Consider the following 25,846-nt stretch of genomic DNA (forward strand, 5'->3'; position numbering starts at 1 on the left):
GTCCCCACAAGTTTGTGGGTTCAAGCCCCGACACAGCCAAGGTAACAATTGAATTTCTTTTTTAAAATCTCATAGTTTGTCTACTTTGTGACATTAAACTGTAAATCTATTTGATAATTAAAAAGACATTTTTAAAAGATTGCTTTATTCCTTGGTCTTTTTTGAAAGACTTGTTTGGCCTTCTTTTAATATGAGTTACATGGTGTTGAAGTATGGAAAAGAAGCCATGTTGGTTCATTCGGCTTATTGACTGCTTTTTTAAATGTGAACTGATAGCTCAATCGGTTAAGGCATTGGTTTATCTATCAGCAGGTCCCCACAAGGTTGTAGGTTCAAGCCCCTACACAGCCAAGGTAACAATTTAATTCATTTTTTTAAATCTAATTGTTTGTCTACTTTGTGACATTAAACTGTAAATCTATTTGATGATTAAAAAGACATTTTTAAAAGATTGCTTTATTCCTTGGTCTTTTTTGAAAGACTTTTTTGGCCTTCTTTTAATATGAGTTACATGTTGTTGAACTATGGAAAAGAAGCCATGTTGGTTCATTAGGCTTATTGACTGCTTGTTCCAATGTGAACTGATAGCTCAATGGGTTAAGGCATTGGTTTATCTATCAGCAGGTCCCCACAAGGTTGTGGGTTCAAGCCCCGACACAGCCAAGGTAACAATTTAATTTCTTTTTTAAAATCTAATAGTTTGTCTACTTTGTGACATTAAACTCTAAATCTATTTGATAATTAAAAAGACATTTTTAAAAGATTGCTTTATTCCTTGGTCTTTTTTGAAAGACTTGTTTGACCTTATTTTAATGGGTTACATGGTGTTGAAGTATGGAAAAGAAGCCATGTTGGTTCATTAGGCTTATTGACTGCTTTTTCAAATGTGAACTGATAGCTCAATGGGTTAAGGCATTGGTTTATCTATCAGCAGGTCCCCACAAGGTTGTGGGTTCAAGCCCTGACACAGCCAAGGTAACAATTTAATTTCTTTTTTAAAATCTAATAGTTTGTCTACTTTGTGACATTAAACTGTAAATCTATTTGATAATTAAAAAGACATGTTTAAAAGATTGCTTTATTTCTTGGTCTTTTTTGAAAGACTTGTTTGGCCGTCTTTTAATGAGTTACATGGAGTTGAAGTATGGAAAAGAAGCCATGTTGGTTCATTAGGCTTATTGACTGCATGTTTAAATGTGAACTGATATCTCATTGGGTTAAGGCATTGGTTTATCTATCAGCAGTTTCCCACAAGGTTGTGGGTTCAAGCCCTGACACAGCCAAGGTAACAATTTAATTTCTTTTTTAAAATCTAATAGTTTGTCTACTTTGTGACATTAAACTGTAAATCTATTTGATGATTAAAAAGACATTTTTAAAAGATTGCTTTATTCCTTGGTCTTTTTTGAAAGACTTGTTTGGCCTTCTTTTAATATGAGTTACATGTTGTTGAACTATGGAAAAGAAGCCATGTTGGTTCATTAGGCTTATTGACTGCTTGTTCCAATGTGAACTGATAGCTCAATGGGTTAAGGCATTGGTTTATCTATCAGCAGGTCCCCACAAGGTTGTGGGTTCAAGCCCCGACACAGCCAAGGTAACAATTTAATTTATTTTTTAAAATCTAATAGTTTGTCTACTTTGTGACATTAAACTCTAAATCTATTTGATAATTAAAAACACCTGTTTAAAAGATTGCTTTATTTCTTTGTCTTTTTTTAAAGACTTGTTTGGCCTTCTTTTAATATGAGTTACATGTTGTTGAAGATTGAAAAAGAAGCCATGTTGGTTCATTAGTCTTATTGACTGCTTTTTCAAATGTGAGCTGATATCTTAATCGGTTAAGGCATTGGGTTATCTATCAGCAGGTCCCCACAAGGTTGTGGGTTCAATCCCTGACACAGCCAAGGTAACAATTTAATTTCTTTTTTAAAATCTAATAGTTTGTCTACTTTGTGACATTAAACTCTAAATCTATTTGATAATTAAAAAGATCTGTTTAAAAGATTGCTTTATTTCTTTGTCTTTTTTGAAAGACTTGTTTGGCCTTCTGTTAATATGAGTTACATGTTGTTGAACTATGAAAAAGAAGCCATGTTGGTTCATTAGGCTTATTGACTGCTTTTTCAAATGTGAGCTGATAGCTCAATCGGTTAAGGCATTGGTTTATCTATCAGCAGGTCCCCACAAGGTTGTCGGTTCAATCCCTGACACAGCGAAGGTAACAATTTATTTTCCTTTTTAAATCTAATAGTTTATCTACTTTGTGACATTAAACTCTAAATCTATTTGATAATTTAAAAGATCTGTTTAAAAGATTGCTTTATTTCTTGGTCTTTTTTGAAAGACTTGTTTGGCCGTCTTTTAATGAGTTACATGGAGTTGAAGTATGGAAAAGAAGCCATGTTGGTTCATTAGGCTTATTGACTGCATGTTTAAATGTGAACTGATATCTCATTGGGTTAAGGCATTGGTTTATCTATCAGCAGTTTCCCACAAGGTTGTGGGTTCAAGCCCTGACACAGCCAAGGTAACAATTTAATTTCTTTTTTAAAATCTAATAGTTTGTCTACTTTGTGACATTAAACTGTAAATCTATTTAATGATTAAAAAGACATGTTTAAAAGATTGCTTTATTTCTTGGTCTTTTTTGAAAGACTTGTTTGGCCGTATTTTAATGGGTTACATGGTGTTGAAGTATGGAAAAGAAGCCATTTTGGTTCATTAAGCTTATTGACTGCTTTTTCAAATGTGAACTGATAGCTCAATCGGTTAAGGCATTGGTTTATCTATCAGCAGGTCCCCACAAGGTTGTGGGTTCAAGCCCCGACACAGCCAAGGTAACAATTAAATTTCTTTTTTAAAATCTCATAGTTTGTCTACTTTGTGACATTAAACTGTAAATCTATTTAATAATTAAAAAGACATTTTTAAAAGATTGCTTTATTCCTTGGTCTTTTTTGAAAGACTTGTTTGGCCTTCTTTTAATATGAGTTACATGGTGTTGAAGTATGGAAAAGAAGCCATGTTGGTTCATTCGGCTTATTGACTGCATGTTTAAATGTGAACTGATATCTCATTGGGTTAAGGCATTGGTTTATCTATCAGCAGTTTCCCACAAGGTTGTGGGTTCAAGCCCTGACACAGCCAAGGTAACAATTTAATTTCTTTTTTAAAATCTAATAGTTTGTCTACTTTGTGACATTAAACTGTAAATCTATTTAATGATTAAAAAGACATGTTTAAAAGATTGCTTTATTTCTTGGTCTTTTTTGAAAGACTTGTTTGGCCGTATTTTAATGGGTTACATGGTGTTGAAGTATGGAAAAGAAGCCATTTTGGTTCATTAAGCTTATTGACTGCTTTTTCAAATGTGAACTGATAGCTCAATCGGTTAAGGCATTGGTTTATCTATCAGCAGGTCCCCACAAGGTTGTGGGTTCAAGCCCCGACACAGCCAAGGTAACAATTAAATTTCTTTTTTAAAATCTCATAGTTTGTCTACTTTGTGACATTAAACTGTAAATCTATTTAATAATTAAAAAGACATTTTTAAAAGATTGCTTTATTCCTTGGTCTTTTTTGAAAGACTTGTTTGGCCTTCTTTTAATATGAGTTACATGGTGTTGAAGTATGGAAAAGAAGCCATGTTGGTTCATTCGGCTTATTGACTGCTTTTTTAAATGTGAACTGATAGCTCAATCGGTTAAGGCATTGGTTTATTTATCAGCAGGTCCCCACAAGGTTGTAGGTTCAAGCCCCTACACAGCCAAGGTAACAATTTAATTTATTTTTTAAAATCTAATTGTTTGTCTACTTTGTGACATTAAACTGTAAGTCTTTTTGATGATTAAAAAGACATTTTTAAAAGATTGCTTTATTCCTTGGTCTTTTTTGAAAGACTTTTTTGGCCTTCTTTTAATATGAGTTACATGTTGTTGAACTATGGAAAGAAGCCATGTTGGTTCATTAGGCTTATTGACTGCTTGTTCAAATGTGAACTGATAGCTCAATGGGTTAAGGCATTGGTTTATCTATCAGCAGGTCCCCACAAGGTTGTGGGTTCACGGCCCGACACAGCCAAGGTAACAATTTAATTTCTTTTTTAAAATCTAATAGTTTGTCTACTTTGTGACATTAAACTCTAAATCTATTTGATATTTAAAAACACCTGTTTAAAAGATTGCTTTATTTCTTTGTCTTTTTTTAAAGACCTGTTTGGCCTTCTTTTAATATGAGTTACATGTTGTTGAAGTATGAAAAAGAAGCCATGTTGGTTCATTAGTCTTATTAATTGCTTTTTAAAATGTGAGCTGATAGCTCAATCGGTTAAGGCATTGGTTTATGTATCAGCAGGTCCCCACAAGGTTGTGGGTTCAAGCCCTGACACAGCCAAGGTAACAATAAATTTATTTTTTAAAATCTAATAGTTTGTCTACTTTGTGACATTAAACTGTAAATCTATTTGATGATTAAAAAGACATGTTTAAAAGATTGCTTTATTTCTTGCTCTTTTTTGAAAGACTTGTTTGGCCGTATTTTAATGGGTTACATGGTGTTGAAGTATGGAAAAGAAGCCATGTTGGTTCATTAGGCTTATTGACTGCTTTTTCAAATGTGAACTGATAGCTCAATGGTTTAAGGCATTGGTTTATCTATTAGCAGGTCCCCACAAGGTTGTAGGTTCAAGCCCCGACACAGCCAAGGTAACAATTTAATTTCTTTTTTAAAATCTAATAGTTTGTCTACTTTGTGACATTAAACTGTAAATCTATTTGATGATTAAAAAGACATGTTTAAAAGATTGCTTTATTTCTTGGTCTTTTTTGAAAGACTTGTTTGGCCGTATTTTAATGGGTTACATGGTGTTGAAGTATGGAAAAGAAGCCATTTTGGTTCATTAGGCTTATTGACTGCTTTTTCAAATGTGAACTGATAGCTCAATCGGTTAAGGCATTGGTTTATCTATCAGCAGGTCCCCACAAGGTTGTGGGTTCAAGCCCCGACACAGCCAAGGTAACAATTGAATTTCTTTTTTAAAATCTCATAGTTTGTCTACTTTGTGACATTAAACTGTAAATCTATTTAATAATTAAAAAGACATTTTTAAAAGATTGCTTTATTCCTTGGTCTTTTTTGAAAGACTTGTTTGGCCTTCTTTTAATATGAGTTACATGGTGTTGAAGTATGGAAAAGAAGCCATTTTGGTTCATTAGGCTTATTGACTGCTTTTTCAAATGTGAACTGATAGCTCAATCGGTTAAGGCATTGGTTTATCTATCAGCAGGTCCCCACAAGGTTGTAGGTTCAAGCCCCGACACAGCCAAGGTAACAATTTAATTTCTTTTTTAAAATCTAATAGTTTGTCTACTTTGTGACATTAAACTGTAAATCTATTTGATGATTAAAAAGACATGTTTAAAATATTGCTTTATTTCTTTTTCTTTTTTGAAAGACTTGTTTGGCCTTATTTTAATGGGTTACATGGTGTTGAATTATGGAAAAGAAGCCATTTTGGTTCATTAGGCTTATTGACTGCTTGCACAAACAGGAGAGGATAGCTCAATGGGTTAAGGCATTGGTTTATCTATTAGCAGGTCCCCACAAGGTTGTGGGTTCAAGCCCTGACACAGCCAAGGTAACAATTTAATTTCTTTTGCCAAGGTAACAATTTAATTTCTTTTTTTAAAATCTAATAGTTTGTCTACTTTGTGACATTAAACTGTAAATCTATTTGATAATTAAAAAGACATGTTTAAAAGATTGCTTTATTCCTTGGTCTTTTTTGAAAGACTTGTTTGGCCTTCTTTTAATATGAGTTACATGGTGTTGAAGTATGGAAAAGAAGCCATGTTGGTTCATTCGGCTTATTGACTGCTTTTTTAAATGTGAACTGATAGCTCAATGGGTTAAGGCATTGGTTTATCCATCAGCAGGTCCCCACAAGGTTGTAGGTTCAAGCCCCTACACAGCCAAGGTAACAATTTAATTTATTTTTTAAAATCTAATTGTTTGTCTACTTTGTGACATTAAACTGTAAATCTATTTGATGATTAAAAATACATTTTTAAAAGATTGCTTTATTCCTTGGTCTTTTTTGAAAGACTTTTTTGGCCTTCTTTTAATATGAGTTACATGTTGTTGAACTATGGAAAAGAAGCCATGTTGGTTCATTAGGCTTATTGACTGCTTGTTCAAATGTGAACTGATAGCTCAATGGGTTAAGGCATTGGTTTATCTATCAGCAGGTCCCCACAAGGTTGTGGGTTCAAGGCCCGACACAGCCAAGTTAACAATTTAATTTCTTTTTTAAAATCTAATAGTTTGTCTACTTTGTGACATTAAACTCTAAATCTATTTGATAATTAAAAACACCTGTTTAAAAGATTGCTTTATTTCTTTGTCTTTTTTTAAAGACTTGTTTGGCCTTCTTTTAATATGAGTTACATGTTGTTGAAGATTGAAAAAGAAGCCATGTTGGTTCATTAGTCTTATTGACTGCTTTTTCAAATGTGAGCTGATATCTTAATCGGTTAAGGCATCGGTTTATCTATCAGCAGGTCCCCACAAGGTTGTGGGTTCAAGCCCTGTCACAGCCAAGGTAACAATTTAATTTCTTTTTTAAAATCTAATAGTTTGTCTACTTTGTGACATTAAACTGTAAATCTATTTGATAATTAAAAAGACATGTTTAAAAGATTGCTTTATTTCTTGGTCTTTTTTGAAAGACTTGTTTGGTCTTATTTTAATGGGTTACATGGTGTTGAATTATGGAAAAGAAGCCATTATGGTTCATTAGGCTTTTTGACTGTTTTTTTAAATTTGAAGTGATAGCTCAATGGTTTAAGGCATTGGTTTATCTATCAGCAGGTCCCCACAAGGTTGTGGGTTCCATCCTCGACACAGCTAAGGTAACAATTTAATTTATTTTTAAAAATCTAATAGTTTGTCTACTTTGTGACATTAAACTGTAAATCTATTTGATGATTAAAAAGACATGTTTAAAAGATTGCTTTATTTCTTTGTCTTTTTTGAAAGACTTGTTTGGCCGTCTTTTAATAAGTTACATGGAGTTGAAGTATGGAAAAGAAGCCATGTTGGTTCATTAGGCTTATTGACTGCATGCTCAAACTGTAAATCTATTTGATAATTAAAAAGACATGTTTAAAAGATTGCTTTATTTCTTTGTCTTTTTTGAAAGACTTGTTTGGCCTTCTTTTAATATGAGTTACATGTTGTTGAAGTATGAAAAAGAAGCCATGTTGGTTCATTAGGCTTATTGACTGCTTTTTTCAAATGTGAGCTGATATCTCAATCGGTTAAGGCATTGGTTTATCTATCAGCAGGTCCCCACAAAGTTGTCGGTTCAATCCCCGACACTGCCAAGGTAACAATTTAATTTCTTTTTTAAAATCTAATAGTTTGTCTACTTTGTGACATTAAACTGTAAATCTATTTGATGATTAAAAAGACATGTTTAAAAGATTGCTTTATTTCTTGGTCTTTTTTGAAAGACTTGTTTGGCCGTCTTTTAATGAGTTACATGGAGTTGAAGTATGGAAAAGAAGCCATGTTGGTTCATTAGGCTTATTGACTGCATGTTTAAATGTGAACTGATATCTCATTGGGTTAAGGCATTGGTTTATCTATCAGCAGTTTCCCACAAGGTTGTGGGTTCAAGCCCTGACACAGCCAAGGTAACAATTTAATTTCTTTTTTAAAATCTAATAGTTTGTCTACTTTGTGACATTAAACTGTAAATCTATTTGATAATTAAAAAGACATGTTTAAAAGATTGCTTTATTTCTTGGTCTTTTTTGAAAGACTTGTTTGCCCTTATTTTAATGGGTTACATGGTGTTGAAGTATGGAAAAGAAGCCATGTTGGTTCATTAGGCTTATTGACTGCTTTTTCAAATGAGAACTGATAGCTCAATGGGTTAAGGCATTGGTTTATCTATCAGCAGGTCCCCACAAGGTTGTAGGTTCAAACCCTGGCACAGCCAAACTAACAATTTAATTTCTTTTTTAAAATCTAATAGTTTGTCTACTTTGTGACATTAAACTGTAAATCTATTTGATGATTAAAAAGACATTTTTAAAAGATTGCTTTATTCCTTGGTCTTTTTTGAAAGACTTGTTTGGCCTTCTTTTAATATGAGTTACATGTTGTTGAACTATGGAAAAGAAGCCATGTTGGTTCATTAGGCTTATTGACTGCTTGTTCAAATGTGAACTGATAGCTCAATAGGTTAAGGCATTGGTTTATCTATCAGCAGGTCCCCACAAGGTTGTGGGTTCAATCCCTGACACAGCCAAGGTAACAATTTAATTTCTTTTTTAAAATCTAATAGTTTGTCTACTTTGTGACATTAAACTCTAAATCTATTTGATAATTAAAAAGATCTGTTTAAAAGATTGCTTTATTTCTTTGTCTTTTTTGAAAGACTTGTTTGGCCTTCTGTTAATATGAGTTACATGTTGTTGAAGTATGAAAAAGAAGCCATGTTGGTTCATTAGGCTTATTGACTGCTTTTTTCAAATGTGAGCTGATAGCTCAATCGGTTAAGGCATTGGTTTATCTATCAGCAGGTCCCCACAAGGTTGTCGGTTCAATCCCTGACACAGCGAAGGTAACAATTTATTTTCCTTTTTAAATCTAATAGTTTGTCTACTTTGTGACATTAAACTCTAAATCTATTTGATAATTTAAAAGATCTGTTTAAAAGATTGCTTTATTTCTTGGTCTTTTTTGAAAGACTTGTTTGGCCGTCTTTTAATGAGTTACATGGAGTTGAAGTATGGAAAAGAAGCCATGTTGGTTCATTAGGCTTATTGACTGCATGTTTAAATGTGAACTGATATCTCATTGGGTTAAGGCATTGGTTTATCTATCAGCAGTTTCCCACAAGGTTGTGGGTTCAAGCCCTGACACAGCCAAGGTAACAATTTAATTTCTTTTTTAAAATCTAATAGTTTGTCTACTTTGTGACATTAAACTGTAAATCTATTTGATAATTAAAAAGACATTTTTAAAAGATTGCTTTATTCCTTGGTCTTTTTTGAAAGACTTGTTTGGCCTTCTTTTAATATGAGTTACATGGTGTTGAAGTATGGAAAAGAAGCCATGTTGGTTCATTCGGCTTATTGACTGCTTTTTTAAATGTGAACTGATAGCTCAATCGGTTAAGGCATTGGTTTATCTATCAGCAGGTCCCCACAAGGTTGTAGTTTCAAGCCCCTACACAGCCAAGGTAACAATTTAATTAATTTTTTAAAATCTAATTGTTTGTCTACTTTGTGACATTAAACTGTAAATCTATTTGATGATTAAAAAGACATTTTTAAAAGATTGCTTTATTCCTTGGTCTTTTTTGAAAGACTTTTTTGGCCTTCTTTTAATATGAGTTACATGTTGTTAAACTATGGAAAAGAAGCCATGTTGGTTCATTAGGCTTATTGACTGCTTGTTCAAATGTGAACTTATAGCTCAATGGGTTAAGGCATTGGTTTATCTATCAGCAGGTCCCCACAAGGTTGTGGGTTCAAGCCCCGACACAGCCAAGGTAACAATTTAATTTATTTTTTAAAATCTAATAGTTTGTCTACTTTGTGACATTAAACTCTAAATCTATTTGATAATTAAAAACACCTGTTTAAAAGATTGCTTTATTTCTTTGTCTTTTTTTAAAGACTTGTTTGGCCTTCTTTTAATATGAGTTACATGTTGTTGAAGTATGAAAAAGAAGCCATGTTGGTTCATTAGTCTTATTGACTGCTTTTTCAAATGTGAGCTGATAGCTCAATCGGTTAAGGCATTGGTTTATCTATCAGCAGGTCCCCACAAGGTTGTGTGTTCAAGCCCTGACACAGCCAAGGTAACAATTTAATTTATTTTTTAAAATCTAATAGTTTGTCTACTTTGTGACATTAAACTCTAAATCTATTTGATAATTAAAAAGATCTGTTTAAAAGATTGCTTTATTTCTTTGTCTTTTTTGAAAGACTTGTTTGGCCTTCTTTTAATATGAGTTACATGTTGTTGAAGTATGAAAAAGAAGCCATGTTGGTTCATTAGGCTTATTGACTGCATGTTTAAATGTGAACTGATATCTCATTGGGTTAAGGCATTGGTTTATCTATCAGCAGTTTCCCACAAGGTTGTGGGTTCAAGCCCTGACACAGCCAAGGTAACAATTTAATTTCTTTTTTAAAATCTAATAGTTTGTCTACTTTGTGACATTAAACTGTACATCTATTTGATAATTAAAAAGACATGTTTAAAAGATTGCTTTATTTCTTGGTCTTTTTTGAAAGACTTGTTTGCCCTTATTTTAATGGGTTACATGGTGTTGAAGTATGGAAAAGAAGCCATGTTGGTTCATTAGGCTTATTGACTGCTTTTTTCAAATGTTAGCTGATAGCTCAATCGGTTAAGGCATTGGTTTATCTATCAGCAGGTCCCCACAAGGTTGTCGGTTCAATCCCTGACACAGCGAAGGTAACAATTTATTTTCCTTTTTAAAATCTAATAGTTTGTCTACTTTGTGACATTAAACTCTAAATCTATTTGATAATTTAAAAGATCTGTTTAAAAGATTGCTTTATTTCTTTGTCTTTTTTAAAAAACTTGTTTGGCCCTTCTTTTAATATGAGTTACATGTTGTTGAAGTATGGAACAGAAGCCCTGTTCGTTCATTAGGCTTATTGACTGCTTCTTCAAACGTGAACTGATAGCTCAATGGGTTAAGGCATTGGTTTATCCATCAGCAGGTCCCCACAAGGTTGTAGGTTCAAGCCCCGACACAGCCAAGGTAACAATTTAATTTCTTTTTTAAAATCTAATAGTTTGTCTACTTTGTGACATTAAACTGTAAATCTATTTAATGATTAAAAAGACATGTTTAAAAGATTGCTTTATTTCTTGGTCTTTTTTGAAAGACTTGTTTGGCCGTATTTTAATGGGTTACATGGTGTTGAAGTATGGAAAAGAAGCCATTTTGGTTCATTAAGCTTATTGACTGCTTTTTCAAATGTGAACTGATAGCTCAATCGGTTAAGGCATTGGTTTATCTATCAGCAGGTCCCCACAAGTTTGTGGGTTCAAGCCCCGACACAGCCAAGGTAACAATTGAATTTCTTTTTTAAAATCTCATAGTTTGTCTACTTTGTGACATTAAACTGTAAATCTATTTGATAATTAAAAAGACATTTTTAAAAGATTGCTTTATTCCTTGGTCTTTTTTGAAAGACTTGTTTGGCCTTCTTTTAATATGAGTTACATGGTGTTGAAGTATGGAAAAGAAGCCATGTTGGTTCATTCGGCTTATTGACTGCTTTTTTAAATGTGAACTGATAGCTCAATCGGTTAAGGCATTGGTTTATCTATCAGCAGGTCCCCACAAGGTTGTAGGTTCAAGCCCCTACACAGCCAAGGTAACAATTTAATTCATTTTTTTAAATCTAATTGTTTGTCTACTTTGTGACATTAAACTGTAAATCTATTTGATGATTAAAAAGACATTTTTAAAAGATTGCTTTATTCCTTGGTCTTTTTTGAAAGACTTTTTTGGCCTTCTTTTAATATGAGTTACATGTTGTTGAACTATGGAAAAGAAGCCATGTTGGTTCATTAGGCTTATTGACTGCTTGTTCCAATGTGAACTGATAGCTCAATGGGTTAAGGCATTGGTTTATCTATCAGCAGGTCCCCACAAGGTTGTGGGTTCAAGCCCCGACACAGCCAAGGTAACAATTTAATTTCTTTTTTAAAATCTAATAGTTTGTCTACTTTGTGACATTAAACTCTAAATCTATTTGATAATTAAAAAGACATTTTTAAAAGATTGCTTTATTCCTTGGTCTTTTTTGAAAGACTTGTTTGACCTTATTTTAATGGGTTACATGGTGTTGAAGTATGGAAAAGAAGCCATGTTGGTTCATTAGGCTTATTGACTGCTTTTTCAAATGTGAACTGATAGCTCAATGGGTTAAGGCATTGGTTTATCTATCAGCAGGTCCCCACAAGGTTGTGGGTTCAAGCCCTGACACAGCCAAGGTAACAATTTAATTTCTTTTTTAAAATCTAATAGTTTGTCTACTTTGTGACATTAAACTGTAAATCTATTTGATAATTAAAAAGACATGTTTAAAAGATTGCTTTATTTCTTGGTCTTTTTTGAAAGACTTGTTTGGCCGTCTTTTAATGAGTTACATGGAGTTGAAGTATGGAAAAGAAGCCATGTTGGTTCATTAGGCTTATTGACTGCATGTTTAAATGTGAACTGATATCTCATTGGGTTAAGGCATTGGTTTATCTATCAGCAGTTTCCCACAAGGTTGTGGGTTCAAGCCCTGACACAGCCAAGGTAACAATTTAATTTCTTTTTTAAAATCTAATAGTTTGTCTACTTTGTGACATTAAACTGTAAATCTATTTGATGATTAAAAAGACATTTTTAAAAGATTGCTTTATTCCTTGGTCTTTTTTGAAAGACTTGTTTGGCCTTCTTTTAATATGAGTTACATGTTGTTGAACTATGGAAAAGAAGCCATGTTGGTTCATTAGGCTTATTGACTGCTTGTTCCAATGTGAACTGATAGCTCAATGGGTTAAGGCATTGGTTTATCTATCAGCAGGTCCCCACAAGGTTGTGGGTTCAAGCCCCGACACAGCCAAGGTAACAATTTAATTTATTTTTTAAAATCTAATAGTTTGTCTACTTTGTGACATTAAACTCTAAATCTATTTGATAATTAAAAACACCTGTTTAAAAGATTGCTTTATTTCTTTGTCTTTTTTTAAAGACTTGTTTGGCCTTCTTTTAATATGAGTTACATGTTGTTGAAGATTGAAAAAGAAGCCATGTTGGTTCATTAGTCTTATTGACTGCTTTTTCAAATGTGAGCTGATATCTTAATCGGTTAAGGCATTGGGTTATCTATCAGCAGGTCCCCACAAGGTTGTGGGTTCAATCCCTGACACAGCCAAGGTAACAATTTAATTTCTTTTTTAAAATCTAATAGTTTGTCTACTTTGTGACATTAAACTCTAAATCTATTTGATAATTAAAAAGATCTGTTTAAAAGATTGCTTTATTTCTTTGTCTTTTTTGAAAGACTTGTTTGGCCTTCTGTTAATATGAGTTACATGTTGTTGAACTATGAAAAAGAAGCCATGTTGGTTCATTAGGCTTATTGACTGCTTTTTCAAATGTGAGCTGATAGCTCAATCGGTTAAGGCATTGGTTTATCTATCAGCAGGTCCCCACAAGGTTGTCGGTTCAATCCCTGACACAGCGAAGGTAACAATTTATTTTCCTTTTTAAATCTAATAGTTTATCTACTTTGTGACATTAAACTCTAAATCTATTTGATAATTTAAAAGATCTGTTTAAAAGATTGCTTTATTTCTTGGTCTTTTTTGAAAGACTTGTTTGGCCGTCTTTTAATGAGTTACATGGAGTTGAAGTATGGAAAAGAAGCCATGTTGGTTCATTAGGCTTATTGACTGCATGTTTAAATGTGAACTGATATCTCATTGGGTTAAGGCATTGGTTTATCTATCAGCAGTTTCCCACAAGGTTGTGGGTTCAAGCCCTGACACAGCCAAGGTAACAATTTAATTTCTTTTTTAAAATCTAATAGTTTGTCTACTTTGTGACATTAAACTGTAAATCTATTTAATGATTAAAAAGACATGTTTAAAAGATTGCTTTATTTCTTGGTCTTTTTTGAAAGACTTGTTTGGCCGTATTTTAATGGGTTACATGGTGTTGAAGTATGGAAAAGAAGCCATTTTGGTTCATTAAGCTTATTGACTGCTTTTTCAAATGTGAACTGATAGCTCAATCGGTTAAGGCATTGGTTTATCTATCAGCAGGTCCCCACAAGGTTGTGGGTTCAAGCCCCGACACAGCCAAGGTAACAATTAAATTTCTTTTTTAAAATCTCATAGTTTGTCTACTTTGTGACATTAAACTGTAAATCTATTTAATAATTAAAAAGACATTTTTAAAAGATTGCTTTATTCCTTGGTCTTTTTTGAAAGACTTGTTTGGCCTTCTTTTAATATGAGTTACATGGTGTTGAAGTATGGAAAAGAAGCCATGTTGGTTCATTCGGCTTATTGACTGCTTTTTTAAATGTGAACTGATAGCTCAATCGGTTAAGGCATTGGTTTATTTATCAGCAGGTCCCCACAAGGTTGTAGGTTCAAGCCCCTACACAGCCAAGGTAACAATTTAATTTATTTTTTAAAATCTAATTGTTTGTCTACTTTGTGACATTAAACTGTAAGTCTTTTTGATGATTAAAAAGACATTTTTAAAAGATTGCTTTATTCCTTGGTCTTTTTTGAAAGACTTTTTTGGCCTTCTTTTAATATGAGTTACATGTTGTTGAACTATGGAAAAGAAGCCATGTTGGTTCATTAGGCTTATTGACTGCTTGTTCAAATGTGAACTGATAGCTCAATGGGTTAAGGCATTGGTTTATCTATCAGCAGGTCCCCACAAGGTTGTGGGTTCACGGCCCGACACAGCCAAGGTAACAATTTAATTTCTTTTTTAAAATCTAATAGTTTGTCTACTTTGTGACATTAAACTCTAAATCTATTTGATATTTAAAAACACCTGTTTAAAAGATTGCTTTATTTCTTTGTCTTTTTTTAAAGACCTGTTTGGCCTTCTTTTAATATGAGTTACATGTTGTTGAAGTATGAAAAAGAAGCCATGTTGGTTCATTAGTCTTATTAATTGCTTTTTAAAATGTGAGCTGATAGCTCAATCGGTTAAGGCATTGGTTTATGTATCAGCAGGTCCCCACAAGGTTGTGGGTTCAAGCCCTGACACAGCCAAGGTAACAATAAATTTATTTTTTAAAATCTAATAGTTTGTCTACTTTGTGACATTAAACTGTAAATCTATTTGATAATTAAAAAGACATGTTTAAAAGATTGCTTTATTTCTTGGTCTTTTTTGAAAGACTTGTTTGCCCTTATTTTAATGGGTTACATGGTGTTGAAGTATGGAAAAGAAGCCATGTTGGTTCATTAGGCTTATTGACTGCTTTTTCAAATGTGAACTGATAGCTCAATGGGTTAAGGCATTGGTTTATCTATTAGCAGGTCCCCACAAGGTTGTAGGTTCAAGCCCCGACACAGCCAAGGTAACAATTTAATTTCTTTTTTAAAATCTAATAGTTTGTCTACTTTGTGACATTAAACTGTAAATCTATTTGATGATTAAAAAGACATGTTTAAAAGATTGCTTTATTTCTTGGTCTTTTTTGAAAGACTTGTTTGGCCGTATTTTAATGGGTTACATGGTGTTGAAGTATGGAAAAGAAGCCATTTTGGTTCATTAGGCTTATTGACTGCTTTTTCAAATGTGAACTGATAGCTCAATCGGTTAAGGCATTGGTTTATCTATCAGCAGGTCCCCACAAGGTTGTGGGTTCAAGCCCCGACACAGCCAAGGTAACAATTGAATTTCTTTTTTAAAATCTCATAGTTTGTCTACTTTGTGACATTAAACTGTAAATCTATTTAATAATTAAAAAGACATTTTTAAAAGATTGCTTTATTCCTTGGTCTTTTTTGAAAGACTTGTTTGGCCTTCTTTTAATATGAGTTACATGGTGTTGAAGTATGGAAAAGAAGCCATTTTGGTTCATTAGGCTTATTGACTGCTTTTTCAAATGTGAACTGATAGCTCAATCGGTTAAGGCATTGGTTTATCTATCAGCAGGTCCCCACAAGGTTGTAGGTTCAAGCCCCGACACAGCCAAGGTAACAATTTAATTTCTTTTTTAAAATCTAATAGTTTGTCTACTTTGTGACATTAAACTGTAAATCTATTTGATGATTAAAAAGACATGTTTAAAATATTGCTTTATTTCTTTTTCTTTTTTGAAAGACTTGTTTGGCCTTATTTTAATGGGTTACATGGTGTTGAATTATGGAAAAGAAGCCATTTTGGTTCATTAGGCTTATTGACTGCTTGCACAAACAGGAGAGGATAGCTCAATGGGTTAAGGCATTGGTTTATCTATTAGCAGGTCCCCACAAGGTTGTGGGTTCAAGCCCTGACACAGCCAAGGTAACAATTTAATTTCTTTTGCCAAGGTAACAATTTAATTTCTTTTTTTAAAATCTAATAGTTTGTCTACTTTGTGACATTAAACTGTAAATCTATTTGATAATTAAAAAGACATGTTTAAAAGATTGCTTTATTCCTTGGTCTTTTTTGAAAGACTTGTTTGGCCTTCTTTTAATATGAGTTACATGGTGTTGAAGTATGGAAAAGAAGCCATGTTGGTTCATTCGGCTTATTGACTGCTTTTTTAAATGTGAACTGATAGCTCAATGGGTTAAGGCATTGGTTTATCCATCAGCAGGTCCCCACAAGGTTGTAGGTTCAAGCCCCTACACAGCCAAGGTAACAATTTAATTTATTTTTTAAAATCTAATTGTTTGTCTACTTTGTGACATTAAACTGTAAATCTATTTGATGATTAAAAATACATTTTTAAAAGATTGCTTTATTCCTTGGTCTTTTTTGAAAGACTTTTTTGGCCTTCTTTTAATATGAGTTACATGTTGTTGAACTATGGAAAAGAAGCCATGTTGGTTCATTAGGCTTATTGACTGCTTGTTCAAATGTGAACTGATAGCTCAATGGGTTAAGGCATTGGTTTATCTATCAGCAGGTCCCCACAAGGTTGTGGGTTCAAGGCCCGACACAGCCAAGTTAACAATTTAATTTCTTTTTTAAAATCTAATAGTTTGTCTACTTTGTGACATTAAACTCTAAATCTATTTGATAATTAAAAACACCTGTTTAAAAGATTGCTTTATTTCTTTGTCTTTTTTTAAAGACTTGTTTGGCCTTCTTTTAATATGAGTTACATGTTGTTGAAGATTGAAAAAGAAGCCATGTTGGTTCATTAGTCTTATTGACTGCTTTTTCAAATGTGAGCTGATATCTTAATCGGTTAAGGCATCGGTTTATCTATCAGCAGGTCCCCACAAGGTTGTGGGTTCAAGCCCTGTCACAGCCAAGGTAACAATTTAATTTCTTTTTTAAAATCTAATAGTTTGTCTACTTTGTGACATTAAACTGTAAATCTATTTGATAATTAAAAAGACATGTTTAAAAGATTGCTTTATTTCTTGGTCTTTTTTGAAAGACTTGTTTGGTCTTATTTTAATGGGTTACATGGTGTTGAATTATGGAAAAGAAGCCATTATGGTTCATTAGGCTTTTTGACTGTTTTTTTAAATTTGAAGTGATAGCTCAATGGTTTAAGGCATTGGTTTATCTATCAGCAGGTCCCCACAAGGTTGTGGGTTCCATCCTCGACACAGCTAAGGTAACAATTTAATTTATTTTTAAAAATCTAATAGTTTGTCTACTTTGTGACATTAAACTGTAAATCTATTTGATGATTAAAAAGACATGTTTAAAAGATTGCTTTATTTCTTTGTCTTTTTTGAAAGACTTGTTTGGCCGTCTTTTAATAAGTTACATGGAGTTGAAGTATGGAAAAGAAGCCATGTTGGTTCATTAGGCTTATTGACTGCATGCTCAAACTGTAAATCTATTTGATAATTAAAAAGACATGTTTAAAAGATTGCTTTATTTCTTTGTCTTTTTTGAAAGACTTGTTTGGCCTTCTTTTAATATGAGTTACATGTTGTTGAAGTATGAAAAAGAAGCCATGTTGGTTCATTAGGCTTATTGACTGCTTTTTTCAAATGTGAGCTGATATCTCAATCGGTTAAGGCATTGGTTTATCTATCAGCAGGTCCCCACAAAGTTGTCGGTTCAATCCCCGACACTGCCAAGGTAACAATTTAATTTCTTTTTTAAAATCTAATAGTTTGTCTACTTTGTGACATTAAACTGTAAATCTATTTGATGATTAAAAAGACATGTTTAAAAGATTGCTTTATTTCTTGGTCTTTTTTGAAAGACTTGTTTGGCCGTCTTTTAATGAGTTACATGGAGTTGAAGTATGGAAAAGAAGCCATGTTGGTTCATTAGGCTTATTGACTGCATGTTTAAATGTGAACTGATATCTCATTGGGTTAAGGCATTGGTTTATCTATCAGCAGTTTCCCACAAGGTTGTGGGTTCAAGCCCTGACACAGCCAAGGTAACAATTTAATTTCTTTTTTAAAATCTAATAGTTTGTCTACTTTGTGACATTAAACTGTAAATCTATTTGATAATTAAAAAGACATGTTTAAAAGATTGCTTTATTTCTTGGTCTTTTTTGAAAGACTTGTTTGCCCTTATTTTAATGGGTTACATGGTGTTGAAGTATGGAAAAGAAGCCATGTTGGTTCATTAGGCTTATTGACTGCTTTTTCAAATGAGAACTGATAGCTCAATGGGTTAAGGCATTGGTTTATCTATCAGCAGGTCCCCACAAGGTTGTAGGTTCAAGCCCCGACACAGCCAATGTAACAATTTAATTTCTTTTTTAAAATCTAATAGTTTGTCTACTTTGTGACATTAAACTGTAAATCTATTTGATGATTAAAAAGACATGTTTAAAAGATTGCTTTATTTCTTGGTCTTTTTTTAAAGCCTTGTTTGGCCGTATTTTAATGGGTTACATGGTGTTGAAGTATGGAAAAGAAGCCATGTTGGTTCATTCGGCTTATTGACTGCTTTTTTAAATGTGAACTGATAGCTCAATGGGTTAAGGCATTGGTTTATCTATCAGCAGGTCCCCACAAGGTTGTAGGTTCAAGCCCCGACACAGCCAAGGTAACAATTGAATTTATTTTTTAAAATCTAATTGTTTGTCTACTTTGTGACATTAAACTGTAAATCTATTTGATGATTAAAAAGACATTTTTAAAAGATTGCTTTATTCTTCGGTCTTTTTTGAAAGACTTTTTTGGCCTTCTTTTAATATGAGTTACATGTTGTTGAACTATGGAAAAGAAGCCATGTTGGTTCATTAGGCTTATTGACTGCTTGTTCAAATGTGAACTGATAGCTCAATGGGTTAAGGCATTGGTTTATCTATCAGCAGGTCCCCACAAGGTTGTGGGTTCAAGGCCAGACACAGCCAAGTTAACAATTTAATTTCTTTTTTAAAATCTAATAGTTTGTCTACTTTGTGACATTAAACTCTAAATCTATTTGATAATTAAAAACACCTGTTTAAAAGATTGCTTTATTTCTTTGTCTTTTTTTAAAGACTTTTTTGGCCTTCTTTTAATATGAGTTACATGTTGTTGAAGATTGAAAAAGAAGCCATGTTGGTTCATTAGTCTTATTGACTGCTTTTTCAAATGTGAGCTGATATCTTAATCGGTTAAGGCATTGGTTTATCTATCAGCAGGTCCCCACAAGGTTGTGGGTTCAAGCCCTGTCACAGCCAAGGTAACATTTTAATTTCTTTTTTAAAATCTAATAGTTTGTCTACTTTGTGACATTAAACTGTAAATCTATTTGATAATTAAAAAGACATGTTTAAAAGATTGCTTTATTTCTTGGTCTTTTTTGAAAGACTTGTTTGGTCTTATTTTAATGGGTTACATGGTGTTGAATTATGGAAAAGAAGCCATTATGGTTCATTAGGCTTTTTGACTGTTTTTTTAAATGTGAAGTGATAGCTCAATGGTTTAAGGCATTGGTTTATCTATCAGCAAGTCCCCACAAGGTTGTGGGTTCCATCCTCGACACAGCCAAGGTAACAATTTAATTTCTTTTTAAAAATCTAATAGTTTGTCTACTTTGTGACATTAAACTGTAAATCTATTTGATGATTAAAAAGACATGTTTAAAAGATTGCTTTATTTCTTGGTCTTTTTTGAAAGACTTGTTTGGCCGTCTTTTAATGAGTTACATGGAGTTGAAGTATGGAAAAGAAGCCATGTTGGTTCATTAGGCTTATTGACTGCATGCTCAAACTGTAAATCTATTTGATAATTAAGAAGACATGTTTAAAAGATTGCTTTATTTCTTGGTCATTTTTGAAAGACTTGTTTGCCCTTATTTTAATGGGTTACATGGTGTTGAAGTATGGAAAAGAAGCCATGTTGGTTCATTAGGCTTATTGACTGCTTTTTCAAATCTGAACTGATAGCTCAATGGGTTAAGGCATTGGTTTATCTATCAGCAGTTCGCCACAAGGTTGTAGGTTCAAGCCCCGACACAGCCAAGGTATCAATTTAATTTATTTTTTTAAATCTAATAGTTTGTCTACTTTGTGACATTAAACTGTAAATCTATTTGATGATTAAAAAGACATGTTTAAAAGATTGCTTTATTTCTTGGTCTTTTTTGAAAGACTTGTTTGGCCGTATTTTAATGGGTTACATGGTGTTGAAGTATGGAAAAGAAGCCATTTTGGTTCATTAGGCTTATTGACTGCTTTTTCAAATGTGAACCGATAGCTCAATGGGTTAAGGCATTGGTTTATCTATCAGCAGGTCCCCACAAGGTTGTGGGTTCAAGCCCCAAAACAGCCAAGGCAACAATTGAATTTCTTTTTTAAAATCTCATAGTTTGTCTACTTTGTGACATTAAACTGTAAATCTATTTGATAATTAAAAAGACATTTTTAAAAGATTGCTTTATTCCTTGGTCTTTTTTGAAAGACTTGTTTGGCCTTCTTTTAATATGAGTTACATGGTGTTGAAGTATGGAAAAGAAGCCATGTTGGTTCATTCGGCTTATTGACTGCTTTTTTAAATGTGAACTGATAGCTCAATCGGTTAAGGCATTGGTTTATCTATCAGCAGGTCCCCACAAGGTTGTAGGTTCAAGCCCCTACACAGCCAAGGTAACAATTTAATTTATTTTTTAAAATCTAATTGTTTGTCTACTTTGTGACATTAAACTGTAAATCTATTTGATGATTAAAAAGACATTTTTAAAAGATTGCTTTATTCCTTGGTCTTTTTTGAAAGACTTTTTTGGCCTTCTTTTAATATGAGTTACATGTTGTTGAACTATGGAAAAGAAGCCATGTTGGTTCATTAGGCTTATTGACTGCTTGTTCAAATGTGAACCGATAGCTCAATGGGTTAAGGCATTGGTTTATCTATCAGCAGGTCCCCACAAGGTTGTGGGTTCAAGCCCCGACACAGCCAAGGTAACAATTTAATTTCTTTTTTAAAATCTAATAGTTAGTCTACTTTGTGACATTAAGCTGTAAATCTATTTGATGATTAAAAAGACATGTTTAAAAGATTGCTTTATTTATTGGTCTTTTTTGAAAGACTTGTTTGGCCGTCTTTTAATGAGTTACATGGAGTTGAAGTATGGAAAAGAAGCCATGTTGGTTCATTAGGCTTATTGACTGCATGTTTAAATGTGAACTGATATCTCATTGGGTTAAGGCATTGGTTTATCTATCAGCAGTTTCCCACAAGGTTGTGGGTTCAAGCCCTGACACAGCCAAGGTAACAATTGAATTTCTTTTTTAAAATCTAATAGTTTGTCTACTTTGTGACATTAAACTGTAAATCTATTGGATAATTTAAAAGATCTGTTTAAAAGATTGCTTTATTTCTTTGTCTTTTTTGAAAGACTTGTTTGGCCCTTCTTTTAATATGAGTTACATGTTGTTGAAGTATGGAACAGAAGCCCTGTTCGTTCATTAGGCTTATTGACTGCTTTTTCAAACGTGAACTGATAGCTCAATGGGTTAAGGCATTGGTTTATCCATCAGCAGGATAATATTAAAAGAATTATCCTGCTGATGATCTTTTTTAAAATCGAATAGTTTGTCTACTTTGTGACATTAAACTGTAAATCTCTTTGATGATTAAAAAGACATGTTTAAAAGATTGCTTTATTTCTTGGTCTTTTTTGAAAGACTTGTTTGGCCGTCTTTTAATGAGTTACATGGAGTTGAAGTATGGAAAAGAAGCCATGTTGGTTCATTAGGCTTATTGACTGCATGTTTAAATGTGAACTGATAGCTCAATGGGTTAAGGCATTGGTTTATCTATTAGCAGGTCCCCACAAGGTTGTAGGTTCAAGCCCCGACACAGCCAAGGTAACAATTTAATTTCTTTTTTAAAATCTAATAGTTTGTCTACTTTGTGACATTAAACTGTAAATCTATTTAATGATTAAAAAGACATGTTTAAAAGATTGCTTTATTTCTTGGTCTTTTTTGAAAGACTTGTTTGGTCTTATTTTAATGGGTTACATGGTGTTGAAGTATGGAAAAGAAGCCATTTTGGTTCATTAAGCTTATTGACTGCTTTTTCAAATGTGAACTGATAGCTCAATCGGTTAAGGCATTGGTTTATCTAGCAGCAGGTCCCCACAAGGTTGTGGGTTCAAGCCCCGACACAGCCAAGGTAACAATTGAATTTCTTTTTTAAAATCTCATAGTTTGTCTACTTTGTGACATTAAACTGTAAATCTATTTGATAATTAAAAAGACATTTTTAAAAGATTGCTTTATTCCTTGGTCTTTTTTGAAAGACTTGTTTGGCCTTCTTTTAATATGAGTTACATGGTGTTGAAGTATGGAAAAGAAGCCATGTTGGTTCATTCGGCTTATTGACTGCTTTTTTAAATGTGAACTGATAGCTCAATCGGTTAAGGCATTGGTTTATCTATCAGCAGGTCCCCACAAGGTTGTAGGTTCAAGCCCCTACACAGCCAAGGTAACAATTTAATTTATTTTTTTAAATCTAATTGTTTGTCTACTTTGTGACATTAAACTGTAAATCTATTTGATGATTAAAAAGACATTTTTAAAAGATTGCTTTATTCCTTGGTCTTTTTTGAAAGACTTTTTTGGCCTTCTTTTAATATGAGTTACATGTTGTTGAACTATGGAAAAGAAGCCATGTTGGTTCATTAGGCTTATTGACTGCTTGTTCAAATGTGAACTGATAGCTCAATGGGTTAAGGCATTGGTTTATCTATCAGCAGGTCCCCACAAGGTTGTGGGTTCAAGCCCCGACCCAGCCAAGGTAACAATTTAATTTCTTTTTTAAAATCTAATAGTTTGTCTACTTTGTGACATTAAACTCTAAATCTATTTGATAATTAAAAAGACATTTTTAAAAGATTGCTTTATTCCTTGGTCTTTTTTGAAAGACTTGTTTGACCTTATTTTAATGGGTTACATGGTGTTGAAGTATGGAAAAGAAGCCATGTTGGTTCATTAGGCTTATTGACTGCTTTTTCAAATGTGAACTGATAGCTCAATGGGTTAAGGCATTGGTTTATCTATCAGCAGGTCCCCACAAGGTTGTAGGTTCAAGCCCCGACACAGCCAAGGTAACAATTTAGTTTCTTTTTTAAAATCTAATAGTTTGTCTACTTTGTGACATTAAACTGTAAATCTATTTGATGATTAAAAAGACATGTTTAAAAGATTGCTTTATTTCTTGGTCTTTTTTGAAAGACTTGTTTGGCCGTATTTTAATGGGTTACATGGTGTTGAAGTATGGAAAAGAAGCCATTTTGGTTCATTAGGCTTATTGACTGCTTTTTCAAATGTGAACTGATAGCTCAATAGGTTAAGGCATTGGTTTATCTATCAGCAGGTCCCCACAAGGTTGTGGGTTCAAGCCCCGACACAGCCCAGGTAACAATTGAATTTCTTTTTTAAAATCTCATAGTTTGTCTACTTTGTGACATTAAACTGTAAATCTATTTGATAATTAAAAAGACATTTTTAAAAGATTGCTTTATTCCTTGGTCTTTTTTGAAAGACTTGTTTGGCCTTCTTTTAATATGAGTTACATGGTGTTGAAGTATGGAAAAGAAGCCATGTTGGTTCATTCGGCTTATTGACTGCTTTTTTAAATGTGAACTGATAGCTCAATCGGTTAAGGCGTTGGTTTATCTATCAGCAGGTCCCCACAAGGTTGTAGGTTCAAGCCCCTACACAGCCAAGGTAACAATTTAATTAATTTTTTAAAATCTAATTGTTTGTCTACTTTGTGACATTAAACTGTAAATCTATTTGATGATTAAAAAGCCATTTTTAAAAGATTGCTTTATTCCTTGGTCTTTTTTGAAAGACTTTTTTGGCCTTCTTTTAATATGAGTTACATGTTGTTGAACTATGGAAAAGAAGCCATGTTGGTTCATTAGGCTTATTGACTGCTTGTTCAAATGTGAACTGATAGCTCAATGGCTTAAGGCATTGGTTTATCTATCAGCAGGTCCCCACAAGGTTGTGGGTTCAAGGCCCGACACAGCCAAGGTAACAATTTAATTTCTTTTTTAAAATCTAATAGTTTGTCTACTTTGAGACATTAAACTCTAAATCTATTTGATAATTAAAAACACCTGTTTAAAAGATTGCTTTATTTCTTTGTCTTTTTTTAAAGACTTGTTTGGCCTTCTTTTAATATGAGTTACATGTTGTTGAAGTATGAAAAAGAAGCCATGTTGGTTCATTAGTTATATTGACTGCTTTTTCAAATGTGAGCTGATAGCTCAATCGGTTAAGGCATTGGTTTATCTATCAGCAGGTCCCCACAAGGTTGTGGGTTCAAGCCCTGACACAGCCAAGGTAACAATTTAATTTATTTTTTAAAATCTAATAGTTTGTCTACTTTGTGACATTAAACTGTAAATCTATTTGATGATTAAAAAGACATGTTTAAAAGATTGCTTTATTTCTTGGTCTTTTTTGAAAGACTTGTTTGGCCGTCTTTTAATGAGTTACATGGAGTTGAAGTATGGAAAAGAAGCCATGTTGGTTCATTAGGCTTATTGACTGCATGTTTAAATGTGAACTGATATCTCATTGGGTTAAGGCAATGGTTTATCTATCAGCAGTTTCCCACAAGGTTGTGGGTTCAAGCCCTGACACAGCCAAGGTAACAATTTAATTTCTTTTTTAAAATCTAATAGTTTGTCTACTTTGTGACATTAAACTGTAAATCTATTTGATAATTAAAAAGACATGTTTAAAAGATTGCTTTATTTCTTGGTCTTTTTTGAAAGACTTGTTTGGCCGTCCTTTAATGAGTTACATGGAGTTGAAGTATTGAAAAGAAGCCATGTTGGTTCATTAGGCTTATTGACTGCATGTTTAAATGTGAACTGATATCTCATTGGGTTAAGGCATTGGTTTATCTATCAGCAGTTTCCCACAAGGTTGTGGGTTCAAGCCCTGACACAGCCAAGGTAACAATTTAATTTCTTTTTTAAAATCTAATAGTTTGTCTACTTTGTGACATTAAACTGTAAATCTATTTGATGATTAAAAAGACATTTTTAAAAGATTGCTTTATTTCTTGGTCTTTTTTGAAAGACTTGTTTGGCCTTCTTTTAATATGAGTTACATGTTGTTGAACTATGGAAAAGAAGCCATGTTGGTTCATTAGGCTTATTGACTGCTTGTTCAAATGTGAACTGATAGCTCAATAGGTTAAGGCATTGGTTTTTCTATCAGCAGGTCCCCACAAGGTTGTGGGTTCAAGGCCCGACACAGCCAAGTTAACAATTTAATTTCTTTTTTAAAATCTAATAGTTTGTCTACTTTGTGACATTAAACTCTAAATCTATTTGATAATTAAAAACACCTGTTTAAAAGATTGCTTTATTTCTTTGTCTTTTTTTAAAGACTTGTTTGGCCTTCTTTTAATATGAGTTACATGTTGTTGAAGATTGAAAAAGAAGCCATGTTGGTTCATTAGTCTTATTGACTGCTTTTTCAAATGTGAGCTGATATCTTAATCGGTTGAGGCATTGGGTTATCTATCAGCAGGTCCCCACAAGGTTGTGGGTTCAATCCCTGACACAGCCAAGGTAACAATTTAATTTCTTTTTTAAAATCTAATAGTTTGTCTACTTTGTGACATTAAACTCTAAATCTATTTGATAATTAAAAAG

This window comes from Silurus aristotelis (assembly GCF_946808225.1).
Source record: "Silurus aristotelis genome assembly, chromosome: 5".
NCBI classification, from domain to species: Eukaryota; Metazoa; Chordata; class Actinopteri; order Siluriformes; family Siluridae; genus Silurus; species Silurus aristotelis.